Consider the following 19,501-nt stretch of genomic DNA (forward strand, 5'->3'; position numbering starts at 1 on the left):
TAGAGATCTTTAGACACTGTTGATATATTAATGAAAATATGAAGCGTGAAGTCCTCGTGAATCCTCCAAGAGCTTTTGCCGTACAGGTAATGATTTCCAAAGCAGGAAGTGTGTTTCTCACTGCCAGATACACCTGCTTCAGTTGACCTCCCAGAAACTTATTTTCAGCTTTTACTGGCCTTATTATAAAATTTATTAATTTATTCTCCAGATGAATTTTAGCTTTCACCACTCATTTTTTGTAAATATAACTTTTTTTTTTATGACTACAGATTGGATGATGTAAATGTTTACAGGCTAAGGCTCTAACTGTGGAACTAAACACATCTTTATGCAGGTGGCATGTTCTAATGACTTCAAAAGTCCTGACAATATGTACAAACACATCACTAAGATGCATATTTTTAAGAAGAAGGCAAAGAACTCTGTTTTGTTTTAGGCCAGTATCTGGGATAATATATGCACAGCTGAAGTATAAATAACATGCACAAAACTAATATTAAGTATGGAAAGTCCTACCTTAAGGATTTACTTTCTTTTAGATCTAAAATATAAACTGAATGACCTTCACATCAAAGGACCACAGATCCAAAAATATATTGTAGAAACTAAACAAAACAAATGGAAAAAAAATCCTTAATTCCTGAATCTGAAAATTTTTCTGTCAATAAAGTGTCGTCCCGAATAAAAGAGGCAACTGAATTGGTATGGTTGACCTCCTAAAAAAATAACCTTGTGCCAAAGTAATGATCTTAGATTCTGAGTATTTTTTTTCTCCTGCATTACCATGCATCTTTATGTCATGGCATCTTTATGACTCTGCTCAAACTCTGTTGACAAATTATGCATAAATATGCAAGATATGCGTAGTATTGTTTATAAAAAATTTTATTACATTTGCTATAATGAGTTTGGCATAATTAGATCACTGTATCATTTTATTATCATCATCATATTATATTTGTGAAAAATGTATCTTAAAACAGTTTGGAGACAATATAAATTACAATTGTGAAGTAATATTAAAAAACCCGCTTATAGAAAGACTGATTCTGTGTTCTCTTTAATCTGCAAATAGATTTTTATTTTTTACCACATATAAAATACAATTTACCAGGCACAAACAAAACCTTTAGTGGTAAACAAGTTTTGTGTGATAACAGCTACAATTTCTCATATATAAAGATTTCTAAATATTTTCTAAAACAATATTATATTTTGTGTTTTGCCTCTTTGTCAATGCAAAAAGGTTGACTATATTTCTTTTCTGCACTGAAGTCTTGAGACATCAGGATAAACAACAGCTCAGATATTAATGCACCTGTTCATCCTGTTAGATTTTTTTTTTTTTTTGCCAGTTTACTTTAGATACATGAAATTGGATTTCTGGAGGCTTAGACAGGTATTTAACCCAAAGGCTTTGATTTGTTCTGAATTAAATTTCTTTTTTGGTTTCCACAAACTATTCCATCCTAACTTGAAAAACCCTCATCACAGAATTTAATCAAAACTAATTGAAAAAAAGTTTTCCTGTGGGAACTTAACAAGACAGTATTTTCTACTGAAGATAATTTAATCAAATATTTCTGAGCTGTATTCATCTTTCCTTTTTTTGTCCTGCTGCATACTGATAGACCAGAGCTTTCTGACAAGATGCAGTGATTCTGTGAGGAGGATGGAATATGTGTAAAATTACAATAGCTTAGAAAGGTAAAATGTCCACTTACATTGGAATGCTGGAGTCCTTCTTTTCATGGTCAACAAGCTTCAATTGATTGTATGAGAAGATCTTACAATAAATATTTTTGGGTTGAAACACCTTGCTGGACCAATGACCATACTTTTCCCCAAATGAAGATGTGGAGAAGATACAAGGGAAATAATGTATTAGCAAAACACTGATATTAATGCTAGGAGTTACTTGTCTATTTTGTCCATTTCTAGAATCAGAAACTACCAATTTTATATTGGTAGTTACTGCTAGTATTTATTGGTAGTATTATTTTTATTAAGTCTATCTCAAGCCATATCAAAATTATGAAGGTAGGTATCTAAATGTTGAAGGTAATTTTAATGATAATAAAGCTATAATCATAGCCCAAATTTTATTAAATTTCTAGATTAAAAAATTCTAAACATTTAAAAATTGTTCATGGTCCACAACTAATAATAACAATAATATACACACACACATATATATATTTTCTGCCAATTTTTCTGATTTTTATGATTCTGAGTTGTTTCCCCTCCTCTACATTATCCACTCACAATATTAACATTGCTCTTTAGGATTTACAGACTTGTAGGCACTAGAGATTGGTGCCATCAGGAAACATCCAAAATACTATATTTTAGGTCACATTGCAATGACATAGAAAGAGATTTATATGTGAAAATATGCATTACCAATATATACCAGTCACTTTTACATCAATTTGCCTTACACAGTTGCAGCTAGGAGACTATCTTTTCATTTGTGGGAGAACCGTCATATTTCCCATTGAAGTGTTGTATTTTAGTTAAATGGTATGCTCTGTCTCTCCCTTCCAAAATGCATGGTATATTCTAAGCCTGTGGTCCTGCCCTGAACCATCCTGTATCTGTAATCCCACTGGCCCAAGTCTGATTCCGTGCCCACTTTGATTTTCCCGCTGAAGCCATGCGAGGGAGATCAGTTTCCTCTCTTGGCCCTTCCCCTCCTCTCTTGGCCCTTCTCTCCCCTAGGCTCTCCCTCTTCCCCTCCCTCCCCCTTTTCCCTTTTCCCTCAGTAACCATGCTGTTCCCGGGGATGGGACCCCCAATAAACCCCCATCTAATCAGCACCCCAAGAAGCCGTGAGGAGTCTCCTTGCCTGCCTGCTGCTGCCAGTGAACTCACAGTCTAGGGGGCCCTCTGGGGACTCCCTGGGGTGCTCCCCCCCACAAAACAAACTGCTACATGCCATGAAGTTTTTTCAAAGAGAAATATGACACAGTTCCTTTCCTTACTTGGATGTCACAGTAAATACAGGATATGCAAAGCACATTTTCTATACTGAGACAGAGCATAATTACAACTCAACACATTTGGCTAGAAATCAAAACAGCTACCCCATCCCAAATGTAGGGACGCCAAAAAATTCATTTTCACTTAAATAATTGCAAAATTTTCAGCACAGAAGACAATACATCAATTTCTTGATGCTTCCTTAAATTGGCTTTTAACATGCAAACTCACAGAAGGTAATTTGTCTTTTGCCTTCATAGCCATCGTTTTATAGTTTACTAATATCAAAGTGTCATTAAAATATTGTGCATTAAATAAATTCTCCCTCTCTAGAAAAGAATCCACAACCATTTTAAGGCAACTGTAGGTGTTTCAAGCAAATCTAAGACATATCAAGTTTCTGTTTTTACAGTTACTTTAATCTGATTTTATTTAAAGTATATAAAATTCAATTAGAGCAAGCTTAATTTACATGTATTTTAAGTATGCACGTATCACCTCACATTGACAGTCCAGTAAAAACACTGGTACATGAGTATCACCAATAATCAACCTAAGTAATCTTTGGCTGTACCAAGTCATCAGCAAATCTCTACTGTATAAGTGTTACGATGACTTTAAAACCTTCAAATCTGCATTATGAGACTCCTAAATTCAGCAAATAATCAATAATATATGCAATTCGATCAGATAGCTTTTTTCCCCCTGAAAAAGAAGATTAAATGAAGCCCTTAAAGAATAAGTAAACAGGTTGTCATCACTTTGCTACTTTGGTACTCCAGTATCAACAGAGTAATTCTGTGTTATGGGTCATAGAAAAATGATTTTCTTCTCACTGCCCAGTCATGAAAAAAAATGACTAATATTCCTATGGATGACATATTCCTACCTGGAACATCTGTTGGGAGCATCTGAGGTCTATCAGTGCTCAGTAAAAGCCATTATTGATGTGCTTGTTTTCCAGCAAAGCCTGTTCTCAACACATGAATCTTGGATTCTCTCTAGGGCTTCATCTGCTAAGTGTGCAGAGACAATTGTTTTTCATTTATGTTTTTCTATGATTCAGTGGAAATACTATATAAAGAATAAAGTGATAAAGTGCTCTGCAGTATGTAAAAGATGACAAATATTACTAAATCCATCAAACAATCAAGACCATGTTCAGGAATCCCTGTGAAGAAAATATGTGACTGTGTCCTTTTGATTCTTCTTTCAGTGACAGCAGTCACATGTAAATGAAGGTTCTTTTCCAGGGTAAGCCAACTACAACAGACAATGGTCAAATATTTTCTCATTATTTTAGAAATTAAGTATAGTTATTATTTAAGGGAAATTTAAGAAATTAATAATATTTTTTATTTGAGAAAATGATACAAAAAGAAGATGTGTTTTATTCTGACCTACTAATGCTGTACCAAGACATATAATTGCATTCCCAGCCTAGTGAACCCAACCCAAGTGTAATTAAACAAAGATGGTAGTTATTAAATCAAAGATTTTGATTTATTGAATTTTTGTTTTTGTTGTTAATGCTAGTGGCTTACCTTCTGAATATTTTATATGTTATACATGCTACTATTTCAGGATTAACCAGTATATAAGAATGGTGTAGATCATTAAACATACCCTGCATTAAATTTTAAAGTACTATTTCCATTTACTTTGGCAAACTAATAATGAGAAATACATTGTGGATTTCGTCTGAGAGTTAATAGGATCATTAAATTTGGAAAACTCTACTTGGTATAACAGAATAAAAAATTGTTTTATTGTCATTGTAAAGGATGAAGTAAGAAAAAATTTAATGAAAAGGATAACTAGCTGAACTTCTTCTCCCTTAAAACCACAGCTTCACTTTTCACCTTCTTAGTCTTTTTCTCTTTAGAAGATAAGGGTGTTATTGGCATTATAAGGTTATGAGTAGAAAGGTCAGACAAAACAAAGGATTTTGAGAAAACTATATTTTTTTTAATACTATTACCTTGGAATAATTCAGTGATTTTTTTTTTTTTCTTACAGAATCATACAGGACCAACTAGGTTGGAAAAACTCAGACACACAACCCTCTTCTTGGTAAGTGTGAATAGCCCATGCTTTTTTCTGCTTTTTCCCTTTATCAGAACTGTAGAGGACTGCAGTATACCTTGCATCTTCTGTCCAAAGGGAGAATCTCCTATGTCTATGTCATTCAAAATAACATCTTCCTTAAAGTCAAGGCTCCACCAAACTCTCTAAGTTTTACTGCCCATACCACTGGTGACGTGGGAGAGGTTTTTTTCAGCTTTTCTTTATAAATCACATTATGGGTTTGGTTTTGGGTTTTATTTTTTTTAAAGTCTAACCTTCCACCTGAAAGTTTTTCCCTGATTCATGGTTGGTACCAGAATGGTGCTACTCCCCTGCTGTGAACAGTTACTCTGAAGGTAATTATCCTTTAATAACTGATATCATCTACTTCTAAGTAGATTATTAAAACTCCTCTACTCCTCTACTACCCCTCTTTCCAACATTTTCTTTATAGAAAATAATTCTGAATCAACTGATTTCTGTAAGTCATGTTAACTGGAGCTCTGATCGGTTTTGTTCTCCTTCGGATTTCCTCCAATTAGTCAACATCATTATGTCTATTTTAAGGTCTGAAAGGATGATGGATCTGACATACTTTAAATTCTTGCTCATGTGTACTGGCATAAATAGCTCCTATTTTATTCAAACATTTTTTTGAAGAATTATATGCACTTTTGAATAAAAATGAGAAGTGAGGTGATATTTTCCTCAATTTTTTTATTAACATTCACAAAATACTATTTAATTTTTCTATCTCTGTATTAGGAACCCTTAGATCCCATAAAAAACTACTTCCCTGTTTTCAGTCAGTTTTCCCATTTAATCTCCAAAGTCCATCTCTGATCACTAGGTCACATTCCTCCATACAAGGTGCAAAGAGAGTCCTATGAGATAGCAGACTCCTCCTGCATTTCCCTCTTCCTTTGTTTTTTTGTATCATCTACCAGCCATAGTATTTGTTGTGATTGTCTCTGACATAATAAAGAGCTTTTTTAGAACCTTAGACCATCTTTGCTTTTCTAATACCATATCCATACAGTACCATAAATTAATTTCCCAGCTTCCTTCAAAAGGAAGTGCCATCAGTGTACTGAATTGTGAGAGATTGGACCTTTTCTCTTTTTTTTTTTTTTTCTTTTTTAATTTGTAAAATTTTCCTCCCTCTTAAGTTTTCCACTTATATTCCAGTGCAGAAGAAAAGTAAGCACTGAAAAACCCCAGAAATGGGAGTTTCTTATTTTTGCTAATGTCACTATGGAATGAGAGGAACTCAGGAAGGGGAAAAAAAGAAGCTAACAATCTTGTCTAATAATTTTGTCTTAGAACTTGTGACTGGCATTGCAGTTATGTATTTATCAACTAAATAGATTAAGTCTTAGCTTGGACTTTTACAGACTAAATAAAAGGGAAGAGATATTTTTTTAACCTTTGTATAGGCAACCATCATGGATAATATAAACCAGCAAATGTCTTTTTTTTCCTGTAGGAACTATAAATCTCATAAACTGAGTTCTTGCCTATAAAACCTACAACTTATTATTTTTTAGTAAAAGCAAGAAAGGTCTCCATACTTTGTGGCATATATAACATATATATGAAATTTTCCTTTGCAATTTACAACAATATGACCATTCAAAGTAGGACTGGAAAAATAGGGCACTGCATTTTATTAAAAAGTGGGACTGAATGATGACTGATTTAGTGAGTAATCTTAAACTGATTCCTTTAATAAAACAGAAGCAAGTTATTACATAAGAATTAGTTCTATAATTACACAAATAATCAGATTTGCGTTTCGCCACCTTATATAAAATTCATCTATTTGCCAATAAATTCAGTTTATATTTATTATTGTATTTCCTAACTAGGTGGGGATAAAAACAAACCTTTAGGACATCAATAACTTTTAAAAATTGATGGAAGACTCTGTATTGTGTTTACACAATACTACTCATTTAACTATGTAAAATTGAATACCAAAAAAAAAAAAATAAAATAGATGGTATAGAAGTTTAGGACTTTTGCAGAGTACAAGGAGCAATGAAAAATGCAAAATAATACAGCTTGAAAAGTGTGCCAATCATAACATTTTCTTTATAGTTATTAACTTATTTCCTAAAGTAGATCTTAAAGAAACCATTCCAACTTTCATAGCTCTATTGAAAGTAATAGAAAAGGAATGACAGAACTAAACCAGCTGGTCATTTCTTGAAGTGTAGGCAGTGTTTCACTGTCTGTCATTGGGTCGTTCTGACTCCTGAAAAGAGCTTTCCCTTTGCTCTTGTATTAGGTGTTAGCAAATTCAGAGATTGGTGGCTCACCAAAATTTGATGTAGTAGACTTGAATACTCCTAGCAGAAACTGAAAAGATGCACACACATCCTACCAGTGGTCCTGATCAGACCCACAGCATCAATACCATGCCCCAATGTCCCACTTCAGCTGATTGAAATATATCTAAATAAGGAACAACATCATCACAGAATATTAATAGATTCACATATTAGATATATGAAAAACCATATCAATTTTAGAGATGAGAAATAGTTATGTAGCTCAGTTTCAGGTGTGAAGAATAGCCTAGAGAAGTTTCTGCAATAAAGTTTTTCATAAGATGTGCTATATGCAATTCATGAGCATTTGTCAGTATTCACCATCCGAAAAGCCATGAAATTATTATTACTGTGTTAAAATTGACACATTTCAAAAGTACAATTTTTAGGAAGGGAAAGGTATTTTTCAGGGGAGTCCTCCCCTGTGAAGGGATCAAGCAGGAAATAAGAAAGGAGTGTGATGTTGGGGGCCTCTAGAGAAATGCTCTTGGCCTCACAGTGAAAGCATCTCTATTTTTGCCCACAAAAGGAGAGAAGAGTGAACTAAAGTCAACAAAAGTTCACATCTAAGCTAGGAAGTTAAGAAGTGGGAGTAATCAAGTATACTTCTATCCTTGTCCTCAGCTATGGGGAAAAAACAAGCTACTGGATTGAATGATACTGTCAAAATAAAATCTATTCAGACAAAAGGAAAATTAAGTATGGTCTCCATTAAAGGCTCAGTTTTGTCTCATAATTCTATTCTCAGAAATCTCAACTCAAGTTGCCAGAACTTTGCTGTCCATAAGGCTACATAGGAATAGCATGTATGACAAGTGAACCTGTTTTAGGATTCATTTTACATGGCTTTTCCCACCTTTCCTTTTTGATTTAGAAATAAATATTTAACTTCATCACAGAACCTCAGCCAAATAGTCCTGATGTCTTTCACAAGAAGCATGAGTGAAAATAATCACTGTTTTTTTATTTTCTCTGTGGTCATATACAAAATTGCAGCAGAAGACATCAAAAAATTGCTATCCCTCATGGGTCTCTTTCATCTGGGTTATTTTTCTTATTTTCTGTGTGGATAATGTTCTTTTCCTGCTAACTATAAATCAACAGGAATTTTCCCTTTTTGCAGTATGTTCCACTGATTAGATCCATTCATGAAATTAGTTTAACAGAGTTGACACAGCAACTATGAGCAAGTGTCAGATTTACAGCGTCAGCCACTCCAAACCAGAACAAGATGAGTTCTAAAGGATGCATATACTGCTCAATATTAATAAAAAACTAAGTTATAATTGGCCATTTGGGGAGGAAAATGGATCAGAAAGGTGGAAAACAATTTGAATAACTTTCAAAAATATATGCTTGTAAAATTTTGCTGAGCATGAATGTGTATTATTAGATGTTGAGTTGCCCATCTTTTCATGTCCATAAAGTCAAAACAGAATCAGCACTTTGGTCTCAAAAAAAAAAATCTAATGATGGCACATTCGTTTTCATACTGATACCAGGGGGAAAAAAAAAAAAAAAGGGACGTGGAGGGAGTGGGGATACATAAATACTCAGAAGCTTTTTCCTGGAGGAGTTTGGGTAAGGGAAGATGTAATCCCTTCTTATAACTTTCAATAATATTTTCCCCAAACATGACACACAAAGTTTTAAAAAATAACTGTCTACATAAGCAGCAGTTGCACAAGCTGTAAAAACTGAAAATAATGAAAGAACCACCCTGGACCTATTTTCTACTTAGCTTTTTTTTGGTTGTATAATAAATACTAAGCTAAGTATATCCTTGTCTTTCTGCAGAGAACATAATGTTTTTGGCACAAGATTTTACTCTTATAGAAATGGCAAAAAAATTTAGCTGTCAGAATGTTAGAAGACCAGTTTCTATAGCAGTAAAATTTCACAGAAAAATAGTATTTAAATTTGGACTTGTGAATATAAAATTTAAAAAGCTTTCATATTCTAATAATCAATAACTGTTTCTAGTTCTAAAAGATATAACCTTATTAAGATCCCTGATAGAAATTACAATGCTAAATTTATATAATTTGCTGAATACAGAAACAGGGGTTGGAAATATAAACCTGTGCTCTGATCAACAGCAGTTCAGGTCAGCCTTGGTTGGCTTTGACCATCCAAGACATCAAAATCTTCAAGGATGGAGAGACCACAGTTCTTCTGGGTAATCCTTTCTATACCCTGAGGCAACAGAACAGAATTCTTGTAACATGATGTATAAGTTCCTGTGCTTGGACTTTACTTTTTAGCAAGTAAAAATTTGATGTTAACAACAAACACATTAAAAAGACTGATAATATTGAAGGAGGAGGCATGACAGATTTTGAAAATTTCCTGTGAAGGGAAAAAAATGTATGTGGTGTCAGACAATTTCTATGTCAAAAGCAGAGTTATTGTGCTCACTAACACTGTAATCAAGTAGATAAGAATGGAAAAATGCTTTCCAGAAATCATCAGAAAAGAAAATATTTGTGTAATTGTTTCCAGGCTTAATGAAACAACTGATAGAAAAATTTTGCTACTGCAAGAGTCTCTCCATCAATCAAATGAAAGAGACACCTCCAGGGTAATATATGTCAGACCTAAGCAAACCCATGCTACATAAAGTTTTCAATTTAGAAGATGAAAAATTAAGTAAGAGAAAAATCAACTAGAAGGTCTAGACTAATGGCAACCACTGTTTTGCTGTTTTTCTTGCACTGTTAGAGGACAAATACTACAATTCCATTTTAGATTTTTCTGAATCTATGTTCAGGTATTCAATGCCCCATCTTCATAGAAACATACACATATCCATAAAAAACAATCTACAAAAGATATGATTATTTCCATTTATTGAACTATGGCAGTTTATTGTCACAGTACATGGTGAATATTTGTATATTCTGCATTTTTTTTGTTTGGTTGATTTACCATTTTTGCTGGGTTTTGAGGGTTTTTTTGCAGTTGTTTTTTCTTCATATTAAGATGCATTTTAGTAGACAATACTTTTGGTGCTACCTCAAAGTTCAAAAACTTTAAAGAAAAGCTGAATCTATGGATTTCTTATTGACTTGATAATGACCACCAGAACAATTTTAGACTGAAGTCGTGTAGGGCAAAGAAGTCTGAACAATCATCCAGCTGGTAAATTTCAAAGATAATTTCTCCTCCCCAAAAAAACTGGAGCTTCCTAAGAGTGTCTCTGATGATCCTTTTGTTTTGTGACATTGGTAGAGCTAATTGTAAATTACTAATTATAGCAGGGTGGTAATGTTCCTCAAAGTAACTATTTTTTAGCTTTAATGTCTCTTTGTTGAGTTCAAAGTGAAGTGAAGTGACACTAGATCCTTGAAGCTGATGGATTCAAAAAACGCAAATGCTGCTGCAGAAGTTGCTTTAACTGCAGAAGCAAGGAGCAGGAAAGGCCAGAATCCAGAATTTATGTTCAATGGCAGTTCAGAGAAGTTATAAAAAATGTATATAATAGTTTTGTTCTGTATGCGAAGTGTATGACTGAATGACATAGGTTTGGAATGTGTCTTAAATTTGACATTTAAAGAGTCCAGAAAGGATATAACTCAATGGGCCATGTTCAGCTCTGACCTAAAGCTTTCCTAGCAAAAATACATTATTAAGGAGAATTCACTTATCTATGAGCTGCATAGAACAGATTGAAGTTAGGAAAAATAGTTATGAATGGATGTTGCAAGAAAAGTGTAAGTTGATCAGAATTCATTCAGAATACAAAATGGATGTGTCCTCACTGGAAAGTCCACTGATGTTTTGGTTTAATTTAGCATAATAAATTCTTCAAATAAATTCAAGATTTGGCTTAAACACTACTGAACATGTCACTGATATAAACAAGCAACTGCCCAAAGTTAACCATGCATTCTTATTCTAAGTATGAATTCATAGGAGCCAACACAATAATCTGTGCTGCCTATCAAATATCCTCATCTAGTACTCTTAAACAGTCATAACTATTTGTTATGTGCTAATTATCAGTCATGGTCTGGTTAAAAATACTCTTAAAAGTCAAAAAAATTACTGGCAGTTTTGAGAAGAAACAATTTCCAAAGAAGCCTGGAAGAAGGTTTGTTTGTAGATATAAAATATATTTGGAGCTATAGGTGGGAGTCTTTCTAATGTAGTTTCAAGAAAGAATGAAAATGGGCCAGTGAGCAACTTTCCTTTCAATTTACATTCAAAGCCTAGAGAAATATTTCATCCATGTTCAGAGAAACAAACGCCACAAAGTGGTCAACACCTTTGCAGAACTGATTGGTGAAGTTGGAAGGCATCTGCTTATCCTCCCATGTCTCACCATCAGCAGCAGCTTCACAACATCTGTTTTACTCTTTTCCCTTTGATTTCTTCTCATATCTTTGCCTACTTTAAATCCCCAGGGGATTGGTGCTTTAAGTCTTACCATCTGCTACTTAGCTGTTAAAAATGAATACAAGTAAATATTAAAGCCTGCCTGGAAAGCAAGTGTGTGCATATTCACTGATTTTAAGTGTATATTTTTTTAAAGAAGAGAATCTAAGTAAATGAAATGAATAAAACTTCACTCAGCCTTATTTTAATGTTATTAAATCTCATATGAAATATTTTAAACTAATGTAATTAAAATCAATACAGTTTCAAGTCAAAATTAAAAACAAGATTAAGGTCTGTGCCCATAAAGAATCATACAAATCTCTAAATCCTGTTACCTATAAATAAATATCCAAATGCTTAATGCTTAATTGCCTCGACTTTTGTCACTATATTTTAGTCAGACTCCAGGTCTCATTCTGTCTTTTCTATTTGAATTATAGGAAAGCTACTCTCAGAAGTCTGAAAAAGGTAGTTATAGGCTGTCAAGTCACTTCATTTTCTCTCAGAAAAAAAATGAAATAGATTGATCTTTTTAGTACAAAACATATTTTACAGACTGAATCATTCATGTACTCTTTTAATCTGAAAATCTCTGTTGTTCATGATGTATTGCCACCAGTAGTTGCAATACTCTAATAATTATATCTCAAAGCTGTGCTCAGGTATATTTTTATTTCCTACCAGCACTTATACATTATTTTTGCTGTTAAATTCTTTCTGCATGTGTCCTTTATTGGGTGCCTTTGCTTAATTTGAAAATCTTTTAATCACCAGTATCTATCAAAATTGAAATTTCCCATCTCACAAGCTCTATTTTGAAAATTATTTTTCTGCAATTTCTGACAATTATTTGTACCATGATTTCCCTTCTTTTATTTTACTGTTTTTCTTGTTTCCTTTCTTAGTTGGTATGTCGTCCTCTTTTAAATAACAGCAATGGAACTGTTTGGGGAGATCATAGAAAGACCTGTTTAACAGTCCATCATTATTGATCAATTATTAGTTTATTGATAAAAGGTGTCTATATTTTCTCATACAGCTTTGTACACAAGTATTCTTGGTATTTTAATTATAGACATCATATTTCCTAACAGATAATATTTATGCAAAATAATATATCATCATATTTAGGAAAAATCCAAATGTATATTTCACCCTAGTCTCAAAAACGTTACTTGTTACATGTTGTGAGCTCTAAGTGAAGAGAGATTAATTAAATTTGTACTTTGTTAATTTTAGAAACTTCAATGCTTCTGGATTATTTTGTGACAGTGATCATTATGAACAACTCAGTAGAATTAGTAAACCATCTTCTCATGTGGAAAGAGTTTCTTTACTATATTTAATGTATTCATAGGAGAAATTTAAATTTTTGTATATCAGCTTTATGTAATTGTTTCATGACTAAAATGGATTTGCATTAAGATCTTAAATAATAATGCAACACTTTCTTGTCTATTTATTGGGTTTTTTTAATCAATTCTATGTAATATGAAACAATTTAACAGCCAGTACCAATAATTTTTCAATTTGCAATGAGATTTAAATAAAGTATTCAGAAAAAGTCATGCATATAACTTCAGAGGACCTTATTAATTTTGTCAATATTACTTCAAAATGTATTGGGCATAAATACATTGAAAAACCTTTTTATTGAGAACCTGATGACAGATTTTTTTTCAGCTTAATTCTGAGGTGGTGATAATAGTCTGTCAAATTGTGATTCACCCTATAAACCTTGAGATTTTCATTGTCCTAGTATGGTTGATATTATTGTTCTTACATGTACCTCCTTACAATGCTTCTATTATCAGTTTGTTTTTTGTTTGCATTACATTTGGTCCTGTATAGTCCAACAAAGCCAAAGTCCATATTTGTTTGTAGTATTTACACTATTTCCAGAAAATTTAATATAAGACTATAATATTCATGCAAATAAATATTCACCAAAAAAAATCACCATCAAACATAGTGAAGTCCTTTATTTGGAAACCAAGATTTATCTCAGCATAAAACTGTCTTCCTCTCCATCCCTGCCTCCATCTTCAGCAATTTTAACACTGCACTGAGTTATCAGCCAGTGGATATTAAAACTATTTTGTTGTGTTTAGCTTTTATGTGTTGGCAGTCTGTTTTTTACAGCTTTTTAAACAGATGGTTTTATATCAGTAAAGCTTAACAAGACACAGAGCAAACAAAAATAAAGCCCTCACTTCCAATATTGCTTTTCATTGCCCAGTTGCTGCCAACTAAGATATATTGAACCTATCTCTATCTACAAAGCCAACAAAAAGATGCGGTTTCACAATTCCTGAGTGTATACTTATCAATTTACAAGACTAAAAATTCTGGGAGTGAGCTTGTGAACTGGGTGGTTATAGATTTCCGTCATGAACATTTACTGTAAGAATTAATGGAAAAGTGACTATTGGCATGATCTGCAGCCAGATTTGACTTCTGCTATTTTGTGAATACCAATGGGAATTTCAGCTCATGAGATCTAACAGACCCTGATTTTTTTTTTAGGCTATTACAGCAGATTGCAATGCACACATCATATGTGCATTCTGTGATATGGTAGATGCCAGTAATGATGAATAATTCTCTATTCATAATTCCAGAAGCCATGGTTTCAAATAGGTTCTCAGGGCTAGAAAATAATTATGAGTGAATTTTTATTTTGTTGGTTTAGTTCCCTGACAAAGTAGTTTTTGGTAATGCTTAAAATGCAATCATACATCCAAAAACATGCATTGCACTTCTCAGCTTAATCTAATACATCACACAATCCTCTCACACTGCAACATAATCAATTCACAGTAAGATTCTTTGTCTAACTTTGACAGTCCATATGATAATAGTTGAACAATTGTTTTAAAAAGCTGTTTGGTTTTTTATGTCTTTCCACCCAGATAATGAATGGATAATTTTAAAAAAACCAAAACTACATTAGTTCAATATTTTAGCAAAAATCCTTAAGCACCAATGGAGGAAAGAAACATATTTACCCAAGATTGTTTAGTATCAAATAACTTTGAATAAATAGGTAGATTCTCAAATTCTATGATTCTGTAAAAATGTAAATCATGTTAGAAAGGATGTTCTGTAAGACTATAAGTGACCTAAAATATGTATTGTTTAACAACATGGATGTGAGATAGCAAAATGAACAAATATATCATAGCAGAGCTCATACTTACAATTCATCTGCAGAAGTCCTTTTACCTGATTAACTGTTAAAGAATTGTCCTCTAAGTTTAATAGTAAAACTTTCAAAATTATTCCTTATAACTCATTGAAGATCACCTTGAAAGTCTTGGGGACTTTATGAACTATTTCCCAAGTTCTAAACATAGCTGCCAGTCAACAGTCCTACACTTGCATTTGACACAGATATAACTAAAAAAAGTCCTCCTACCTCTCGACGGAGTTACTCTAGATTTACACTACCATTCCTGAGATACACAGAAGTTTGCATCTTTTCCTAAGTCTTAAAAAACATCAAAGACTTAATTTGCAGCCTCTAATTTCAGAATTGCTCAGGGAAATCAGATGATCTAGTCACAATACTGCAAGGAGGGAAAACACAGGAATTCAGGGCCCCGCTACCAGACATACAGGACAGCTATTCCTGTACTCTCTGTTTTCTGTGGCAATCCTTGCCTGAGCAGTGCCAGGGACCTCGAGAAGTAGGGCAATTTCTGTGCACACGGAGACTTAGCAGAGCTTTAACTAGAACAGCATTTCATTCAAGAAGTCAGCTTCAGAACTTCATTTAAAATTATCAGGGGCAAATTATCTGGGAACACAAGAAGAAGCAATTATTGGTTTAATTAGCCTGCATTCACCACGTTGTGCTCCTTCTCTTTGTTGGATTGCCAGGCAATTTTGTAAAATCATTAAGCAAGGGAACTATAATTCCACGATGACCTAATCTGCAGCTCCATCCTATCACACTGGAATATTTTAAAGTTATTTATGACTGTCCTCAATAAAAGCTAAGTCCATTGGGCAAGAAACACTTTGGGTCCTCAGAATTCCAAATGGCTTCCCTTACTGAAAGGTTTTTGTTGTGTTCAGTCATCTGTTCCTTTCTACGCTTGAAAGAAAAGGTTTGCTGTGAAAATAATTTAATGTTACTGTGGAAATGCACAGGACATACAAAGATATATTTTTCTATCCCAGGGGAAATAAGAACAAAACACAAACATTTCATTTTCATCATAACCTTTGATAAAATGGGCATGAAGGAAGATTCAAAACAGTGTAAAACAAACTCAAAACATATGATATAGATCTTTTTCCTGAGAAGGAAATTGAGTAAATAACAGTGTTTTTCTACCTAATCTCTTAGACTTTGACAGTAGGAGAGATTTAGGAATGCAATTCATGGCATTTTATTATTTTTTATGTCTTGCTTTCATCATCATCATCTCATGATGTTTATGTTCTTTCGCTGCACCTTTGACACAGGAGGCTAAAAGAAAGGCTAGATTTATAAACTATGTATCTTCATACCTCTTAAGCAGTAACTTAGTATAATATCATTGTCTCCAAAACTTATGAAGCTTCATCACACAGCCTCCCAGAAGACTGCATATGAAACACTTGGAATAAATTAAAAATTGAAAATATAAATTGATAACCATACATGAAGATACTATTTGCCTAATTAAATTATTTCATTAGGCTGAAATAAATCTGTAATTTCTACATATGCTTGGCTAAACAGAAAACTGATTAGGACAAAAGAAATAGCATTTTTGATTCCAAAAGAACTTTTCTAAGAATAATTTTCTAAGCTTTATCTACTTTATGAGTGAGATACATTAAAAATTCTATGCCAATTTAAGTTATGTAAAATATAATACGAAAAGGAAATTTTTGTTTCGTAATAATTTTGTCAAAATCATATAAAGATAATTTTTATATCATTAAAGAAACAGAATAACTTGACCAGAGCATTTTATTTTACTACGATCTCAGCATGACCTGGAGCAAGTACAAAACAATTAATTGTATCACCTAATCCGGATACAGCAGTGTCAGAATTTTAAACATTTTCTGAACATCCAAAGGCACAAACTCCTGAAAGGCAGAAAGGAAAAGGGTATGGGTATGTCTGAAACTTCTAACTATTCCTATCTATGGAATTATTTAAACTTTAAAAAAACTGAATTGAGCTACTTACATCCACTGTAGATAAAAGATAATGGCTTCATAAATGTGCTTAATGAATTAAATACAACCTACTTTCTCTATTAAATTTTACCTGTAGCACTTCAGGAAATGAAAATACATTGTGATGTTTACATTATACACTGATACACTGAAAATGTGTTCTTTAATGCATGATTCTTAGTCTTATATTGCTTCATTTTAGCCTGGGAAATTAAATGAGCATTTAGTTTAGACTCTCATAATGGTTTACATTTTAAAGTGATGTGTGGTGCTATAAAATGCAATCAAAGAAAACTGCAGTCCATGAAATCCCCAATAAAACAACAATAAAAAATTACAAATCACAGACCTCACCACTGCAAGAACAAAAGAGAAACGAGGCACTAAAACAGTCAAATGTCACATAAGAATCCTGGTCAGAGCAAGAATTTTAATATGCTCATCTCTGTCAGTACTGCTCATCTAAGTGTCAGCGCTTAAAGATGAAGGAAGACTGTATAAGTAACTATATATGGTTGTACTGTTTTCATATGCAGAATCCTAAGACTGTTTAAATACACCTGAAAGAAGTTATTCCATACTTTCAAAAGCTGTACCACAGTGAAATGCAAGAGAAAATCACAAACGAGAAGAGCTCCTGAGAGTCAAATGCGGAAATAACAGAATTGGATAAGTAATGTGCAAATGTGCAAAAAATTAACTGCCATCATTGCAGAAAATACTGCAGGAAGGTTCTGGGGAGAAGGAAGGGAAGGTTCTGGGAGAAGGACTGTAAACCAGGACTCTCCATTAATACTGAAACCTTCATTTTTAGACCTTTCAGACTCCTGGCTTCCAGTTTCATTGTCCTAGCTCTTTCTTCTCAATAGCTATGTCTATCTGTACTACATTTGATAATTTTGGTCAGTTCAGCCATAAGTTCACCGATTCAAGTGGCTGATTTGGTTTTTGATTAGTTCAGTTGTTCCTGCACTGCAGTTTGGCAGTCCTGGACTTGGTCTCTACAAATATTTCACTCTCCTTTTACATTGCCATGCAAACCCCATTATGTGTATCTCACATGACTTTTTGAACTCTGCATTAACATCTCTTTTTTATCTTGTCAAAGCAACTGTGACAAAGAGTAGCCTAAATCAGCAGACTTGCGTTTCTATATGATGAGAGTTGTGTGGGCCAACTATTATCCCTCTTGTCATGGGATTGTGTGCCCTTCACAGTTGCAAGGACATTTACATTTTTCCCAGACAATAGAAAGCATTGCTTATTATAATCTGACTTCTTTACCTTCCATTGCCTGCATTATTTCCAGAGGAAAGAATAACATCCCTAGGTAAGATCTTTACTCTCATACCCTCAAATCAATGGGGTTGGCTTTTTCCTCATAAGTGGCTTTCAGTGATGCCCTGTGTACCCCTTCAAGGAATAATTCTGATGCTAATGAGCTAGCAATTATCTCTTGAAGCTCAGCCATTCTTGATGCCCATCACTCACAGGAAACTGGGAGCAGGTACACCAAGGAAGTTGTGGAAGAAGTGAATTCTCAGTGTTGTGTTTAAGGCTGCGTTTTACAATGATGTCAAGAAATCAGTGAAAGCTGATGCCACAGTCATGCATACACTAGCCTTTAATTTTCAATATTTTAAATAGCATAAAGACAATTCTTAACATTAAAATCAGTAACCTGATTTTTTAAAAGAAATATTTGCCATGGTGTAAGAGGACTGAATTAATGATTTAAATTGACTGCTTGCACAGATGACTTTTAGATAAAGCCTACTAAGAAGCATATTATTTCCATGCATGGCAATTTACATGTGAAATTTCCATTAGTGATAATGGCAGTGGCACGTATAAATCTCCAGTTCCCTTTAACAATAATTGCAGTCATCTGTGTAAGTACTTGGATTTTCAATGACATTATACCCATGGCTCTACAAAGTCAGAAGGCATCACAGCCTGGAGAGGATAAACATTAAACACTGTCATTACTGGTGGCAGGTAATAACTAAAATCTGTATCTGCACTATTGTTGAAATATAGCACCACATAAATTTGAAAAAAATACTAACAAAATATGCTTGCCTAATTCACCAGGCTCTTAAAATAAAACTAGCTGACAGAATTTTGAATTAAGCTGATTATAATTTTAAGTATGCTCTGCTAATTCTTTGAAAGTTACTAATTTACCATTTATTTGAATAGGTCTGTAGAATCCACTTTAGACTTTTCTAAGTCTCCAAGAGGTAATGTTTGATTTCTTGTAGTATGGGTTTTTGTGTGAACTTTCAGGGCAGCTGTTGAAAACTATAAGTGAACCAACAGATTTTTGAGATTGGGATTTTTAAGAGTTCAAATAGGCTTCATGTTGGATACCAAGAGATTGAGCAGAAACAACCTCAAGTAAACTTTAGCTGAGCAAATTCATTTAAATTGAATTTCAGCTATATCTGTTAATTTATCAAAACTTGTAGTTGTTCAAATCATATCTTATGAAAAATCACAAAGTAATATTTAAAAGAAAATAAATCCAAATTACACTTGATATCTTTATATAA

At 33.3% G+C, this 19,501-nt stretch overlaps 1 long non-coding RNA gene across 3 annotated transcripts in view; it reads left to right on the forward strand.

Annotated features, from left to right (window-relative positions):
* Positions 1-19,501, forward strand: part of LOC135298685 (uncharacterized) — a 67,473-nt gene that overhangs the window by 14,891 nt on the left and 33,081 nt on the right. For all 3 annotated transcript variants that reach the window (XR_010360730.1, XR_010360732.1, XR_010360729.1), the window contains exon 2: positions 5,005-5,058. This is a non-coding gene — a long non-coding RNA (uncharacterized LOC135298685). The remainder of the gene's footprint in view (positions 1-5,004; positions 5,059-19,501) is intronic.

The sequence above is a fragment of the Passer domesticus genome, chromosome 4 (assembly GCF_036417665.1).
Source record: "Passer domesticus isolate bPasDom1 chromosome 4, bPasDom1.hap1, whole genome shotgun sequence".
Classification (NCBI taxonomy): domain Eukaryota; kingdom Metazoa; phylum Chordata; class Aves; order Passeriformes; family Passeridae; genus Passer; species Passer domesticus.